We start from the raw sequence: 6,203 nt of genomic DNA on the forward strand, positions 1-6,203 counted from the left end.
AAGGAGGTGCTTCGGCGATGCCGTTCAACAGTGCCACTCCCCCCGCGAGCGAGGTGTTCGACGAAATGGCCGGAAGGTATGCGTCTTCGGTCTTGGCGATTTCCTTTCATTTCCGCCATTATTCTCGATAGCTCGTGACTTGTTATCGTTCGTTATAGCGGTGGTTCGAACAATGCAACAATCGAGTTCGTGAACTTGTTGGACACGAACACGGTTGACATTGATCAAGCCCCTTTCGAGCCGTTCGACTATAATGAAACGGAGGGCGGCGTGGATGATCATTGTTGTGCGGACGGATTGGAGGAGATCGAAGCGGAAGCGTATGAGCAATCGCAAGAAAAATCTGGGAAAAGCCAAAGATCGAAGAACTACACGATCTTGGAAAGATCAAGCTTTGATTCAAGCATGGAGTGCGGTGTCTCTTGATGCATGCACGGGCATTTCTCAAACTTCCAAGAGATATTGGCAAAGAATCGAAGATCAATACTTCCGCATTATGGCAAAGCATCCCAATAGGACTCCACGCACATTTCGGTCGCTTCAAGGGCGTTGGGAGAACATCAAGCCTATGTGCAGCTTGCTTGGAGCAAGTACGCAATGCACCTTCAAGTGGCACCGTGGAGTCCGACTATGTGAGTTTGTTTTGCTTTTGTTCAAATTGTGCATCATCATATTGCATCATGGGAAATGATTGGATCACTTTGTTCACATTGTGTAGGACAAGATTGCTCAACATAGATACAAGGACATGGAAGCTTCGGAAGGCAGATTTTTCAAACTAGAGCATTGTTGGGAGTTGCTCCAAAAGTGCGAGAAGTGGAAGTTGATCGATAAAGAATCCCCACCAAAGAGAGGCTCACTTACAAACATGGATGAATATGAGGATGATGATGGCCCAAGAAATTTGCACAAGCCCGATGGCGACAAAAAGACTAAGGAGAAGATCAAGAGAGAGTAAGAAGCATCGAGCTTGAGGGAGAAGATTGACGCCATGGTGCAATCCAACGAGTCGATGTTGTTGAAGTCGTTGGAGATCAAGAAAGAATTGGCCGAGAAGAAGGCGAAGGAGAAGCAAGAAGAGTGGCAATTGCTTAAGGAAGAGGGGCTGCGCAAAGCTGCCATCGAGGAGAGAAGAGCACGCGCCGCTGAAAACAAATCCATGTCCATGTTGCTCGCCGAAGAGAACAAGATCATGTCAATGAACCGCAATGACATAGACGACCTCACCAAAACATGACATGATATGGCAAGGAAAGAAATCTTGAAGAGGAGAATGGTCGCGTCGGCCGGTCCGTGTTACAGTTCCGGTGATGTTTTCTCTGCTCCATATGGTGGCAATGTGGATGATTTCAGTGCGGGAATTGGGACAAGCGCCGGAGGTGGATTCGGTGGCGCCGATGAACTTCAAGATGGACTCGATGGCGCGGAGTGAAGATCGACCAAGATGATGCCGGACATGGGCACAAACCTTTGCAGGACCCTCTTTTGCGTTTGCCGTAATGAACTTGGCTTTTATTTGCGCGTAAAACTGTTTATGTCGTTTGAATTTGAACTTGTTTGTGAAACCCTATGTCAAATGTGAGATTTGTTGTTTTTCTGTTTGCGGGTCGTCGCGGTGGTGCCTGAATAGAACCCGCAGAAGCCGACCCGTAAAAAGGTATATTCCACGAATATTTTTTTTACGGATCCATTTGGAGGGTTTGCATCTGTGCCAGCCCGCACGGCACGCAAAAGCGGTTTTGCGCAAATTGCAAACGTGTTTTGCAGACCGGCAGGATGCGGGGTCTACTAGAGTTGCTCTAAACTGGGTGGATGCAAGTCGCGCCATGGAGTATCCTGTGAATGGTGGGTTTGACTGCACTGGCGCGGCGCTAGCGTTCAAAGACCGGCACATGACAAAGGTGAGACAAGACGATACTGACGGTAAGACGGGCAATTTTCCCCTAAAAAAGGGCCAAATGAATTTTACCAGTTTAGCTCTACCATATGGCAATAGCAAGTAATACTGTGATGCAGGTAGAGAAATGGGAGAATACAAGCATAAATCACAAGCTTACATTGCACAGTACTAGGATGTCTTGATGTAATTTATAGTATTACACAACAATTTTGAAAACATACCGTAAACCATAGGTCTATTACTGAAGCTACCATCTAAGAGAACTCGTAGGCTCATAGCGGATATTTTACCATCAGTGCATAACACCATCTGCTCGGACAAACTACAAAAAAACGCTAGCTGGCTGGTAGGGTAACGACAATAGGGAGTCAATTGACAAGAAGCATTATTAAAAACAAATGAACTAAACCACTACTTCCTTCAATCCATTATAAGGTTGTGTTTGGAGTCCCTCCGCTCCCGGAGCAGGCAGAGTTGCAGTTGAAAATCGCGGAGCACTTGCGGAGCGAGGAACCAAGTGCTCCGAAGATCCTAGGATTTCGCGGAGCTAGTGGATTGTCGAACAGGCTCTTAAGAGCATCTCCAATAGATTATGCAAATTTGGAGCTGCAAAACTAGGAGACGTAAAATTTACATCATAAAAAAAACATTTTTCATCTTCAAAAAAGAGGCAACTCCAACAAATGATGTATATTTGGTGATGTAAAGTCCAACTCTAACAGATGTAACTTTGAAGATGTAAAACGGTCGGCGGCTACGCGGTAGAGGCGCCGGAGCTGGCAGGGTGGGGCCACAACAGCGGTAGCCCGACTGACCTCCATCTTAGAGCGCGAGCAGTAGGATGTCACCCTCAGCCACGACCAACGGCAGATCCGGGCGGCGGCAGAGCCACGTGAGCTGAGCTCGGGCCATGATGCCATGGCGATCCTCCTTGGCGCGCCCTCGAGCAGTTGTGATATGTCTTCAACATATCTATAATTTTTTATTGTTCCATGCTATTATAGTATCCATCTTGGATGTTTTATATGCATTATTATGTTATTTTATATTATTTTTTGAGACTGGCCTATTAACCTAGTGTCCAGTGCCAATTACTGTTTTTTCCTTCTTTTTGTCTTTTATAGAAAATCAATACCAAACGGAGTCTAAACGGAAAGAAACTTTTTGTCGATTTTTCTTGAACAAGAAGACACCCATGAAGCTTCGGGAGGAGGCCAGAAAAGCCACGGATGAGCCACAAGCTCACCAAGCGCGCCCTAGGGGGGCGCACTATGAGCTTGTGGGCCCCTGGGACTCCTCCAACCCTAATCTCAGCTCCATAAATACCCAAATATTCCCCGTATACCGGAGGCACACCAAAAATACTTTTCCACCGCCGCAAATTTCTGTCCTCGTGAGATCCCATCTGGAGACTTGTTCCGGTACTCTGCCAGAGGGGGATTCGATCACAGAGGGCATCTACATCAACCGTGCTGCCTTTTCGATGATGTGTGAGTAGTTTACCACAGACCTACGGGTCCATAGCTAGTAGCTAGATGGCTTATTCTTTTTCTTTGATCTTCAATACAATGTTCTCCTCGATGTTCTTGGAGATTTATTCGATGTAATCTTTGTTTGCGGTGCGTTTGTTGAGTTCCGATGAATTGTGATTTTATGATCAGATTATTTATGAATATTATTTGAGTCTTCTCTGAACTTTTTTATGCATGACTAAAATAGCTTTGTATTTCTCTCCGATTTATTATTTGGTTTGGCCAACTAGATTGATTTTTCTTGTAATGGGAGATGTGCTTTGTTTTGGGTTCAATCTTGCGGTGTCCTCACCCAGTGACAGAAGGGGTAGCGAGACACGCATTTGTATCGTTGTCATTAAGAATAAAAAGATGGGGTTTATTTTATATTGTTTGAGTTTATCCCTCTACATCATGTCATCTTGCTTAAGGGTTACTTCGTTCTTGTTAACTTAATACACTAGATGCATGCTGGATATCGGTCGATGTGTGGAGTAATAGTAGTAGATGCAGACTCATTTCGGTCTACAAGTCACGGACGTGATGTCTATGTTCATGATCATTGCCTTAGATATCGTCATAATTAATTGCTTTTCTATCAATTGCTCAACAGTAATTTGTTTACCCACCGTATGCTTTCTTTCAAGAGAGAAGCCTCTAGTGAAAACTATGACCCGGGGGTCTATCTTTTATCTTATTATTTTCAGATCTATAAGACCGAAACCCTAAAAATACCTTGTTGCAATTTATTTACATTTACTTTATTTTGCACTTTTATTTATCTTTTATACCTATCTCTATCATACCTCATCCTTGCAAGTGTCCGTGAAGGAATTGACAACCCCTTTTATCGTGTTGGGTGCAAGTATTTGTTTGTTTATGCAGGTGCTATCATTGAAGACTTGTGTGTTCCTCTTATTGGATTGATACCTTGGTTCTTAACTGAGGGAAATACTTATCTCTACTTTGCTGCATCACCATTTTCTCTTCAAGGGAAAAACCAACGCAAGTTCAAGAAGTAGCAGGAAGAATTTCTGGCGCCGTTGCCGCGGAGGTTCTAGCTGCATCAAGCCTACCAAGTACCTATCATAAACTCTCATCTCTTGCATTTACATTATTCTCCATTTGCCTCTCGTTTTCCTACCCCCCACTTCTAAAACATTTTCAGAAAAACACAAAAATAATTTATTTTTATTCACCTTCTTTCCGTTCGTCTTTGTCATGATGTCTCCAGAAAATGCTAAGTTGTGTGATTTTCCCAACACTAATAATAATGATTTTATTAGTACTTCGATTGCTCCTGCCACTAGTGCGGAATCTCATGAAATTAATGCCGCTTTGTTGAATCTTGTTATGAAAGAACAATTTTCTGGTAGTCCTAGTGAAGATGTTGCATCCCATCTAAATACTTTCGTTGAATTGTGTGATATGCAAAAGAAAAAAGATGTGGATAATGATATTGTTAAATTTAAGCTATTTCTGTTCTCACCACGAGATCGTGTTAAAACTTGGTTTTCGTCCTTGCCTAAAAATAGTATAAATTCGTGGAATAAGTTTAAGGATGCTTTTATTTCCAAGTATTTTCCTCCCCCGAAGATCATCTCCCTTAGGAACGATATAATGAATTTTAAGCAACTTGATCATGAGCATGTTGCACAATATTGGGAGAGGATGAAATTGATGATAAGAAATTGCCTTACTCGTGGTTTATGTTTGTGGATGATCATACAAAAAATTATGTGGGGTTGAATTTTGCATCTAGAAATCTTTTAGATTCCGTCGCGGGGGGTACCTTTATGAAAATAACATTAGAGAAGCTACTAAACTCCTAGATAATATTATGATAAATTACTCTCAATGGCATACCGAAAGATCTTCTACTAGTAAAATAGTGGATGATATTGAAGAAATTAATACTTTGAGTGAAAAGATGGATGAATCTATGAAATTGATTGCTAGCAAGAGTGCTCTATTGATCCTAATGATATGTCTTTGTCTATTTTGATTGAGAATAATAATGAATCTATGGATGTGAATTTTGTTGGTAGGAACAATTTTGGTAATCCACCGCTGCGCGCGGTGCCTGCGCACATCCTCCTCGTGCGCCTGCTGGGTTTGAGGAACCGCCGGCATCGGGATCCTCTGCGGATCCAGGTGCCAGTGGTGCGGCAGCGTGACGTCGGGGTAGGGCAGCGGCTGCCTGTACTCCCAGTGCCACCGCGCTTGATGCACCGGGACGTACAGGCGTCGGCGACCTGGGCAGAAACGCGCCGGCGCCGGAGGAGGAGGGGAGAAGCACAGGAGGACGAGGCGCCGGGAGGACGAGTTGGAGTGGTGGACGGTGGCAAGTCTAAAGGTGTAGAGGAGGATGCATGAGACACTAGCTAGTGGTGAGAGAGGGAAAGAGGGTGCCGGAGGAAGCCACACAAGCCGTGGAGAGTGAGGTGGCAGGAGCGTAGGACACAAGAACAGAAGCGACTGCAGGCATGATGGCAACCCGTGGAGAGCCATACAAGCGGAGGTTCATCGTCGCTTTCCTTCCTCTAGTAGATCGAGCATTGGTAGGCTCGTCATCAGTGTTGGGTGTCACATGGTTTGGTGTTGCCTGCATTGATTCTAAAAGAGTTGTGGTTATTTTGAGCAGTGAAGAGCATGGCTTGGTAAACAGTGTGAGAAAAAGTAAAGAGCATTCTATTTCTTCCAACTATCGTTGCTTGTTTTGCGTGGGACAACTGGACAAGAATCAAACGCTGTCGTCTGTCCCTGAAGATATACTATTGAGAACTCTACTG

At 44.1% G+C, this 6,203-nt stretch overlaps 1 long non-coding RNA gene across 1 annotated transcript; it reads left to right on the forward strand.

The window, feature by feature from the left end:
* Positions 1-6: 6 nt before the first annotated feature.
* Positions 7-1,597, forward strand: LOC119286989. The gene is made up of 2 exons (XR_005140720.1): positions 7-632; positions 719-1,597. It is a non-coding gene; the product is annotated as an uncharacterized LOC119286989 (long non-coding RNA).
* Positions 1,598-6,203: the final 4,606 nt, after the last annotated feature.

Source organism: Triticum dicoccoides, chromosome 4A (assembly GCF_002162155.2).
Source record: "Triticum dicoccoides isolate Atlit2015 ecotype Zavitan chromosome 4A, WEW_v2.0, whole genome shotgun sequence".
Lineage (NCBI taxonomy): Eukaryota > Viridiplantae > Streptophyta > Magnoliopsida > Poales > Poaceae > Triticum > Triticum dicoccoides.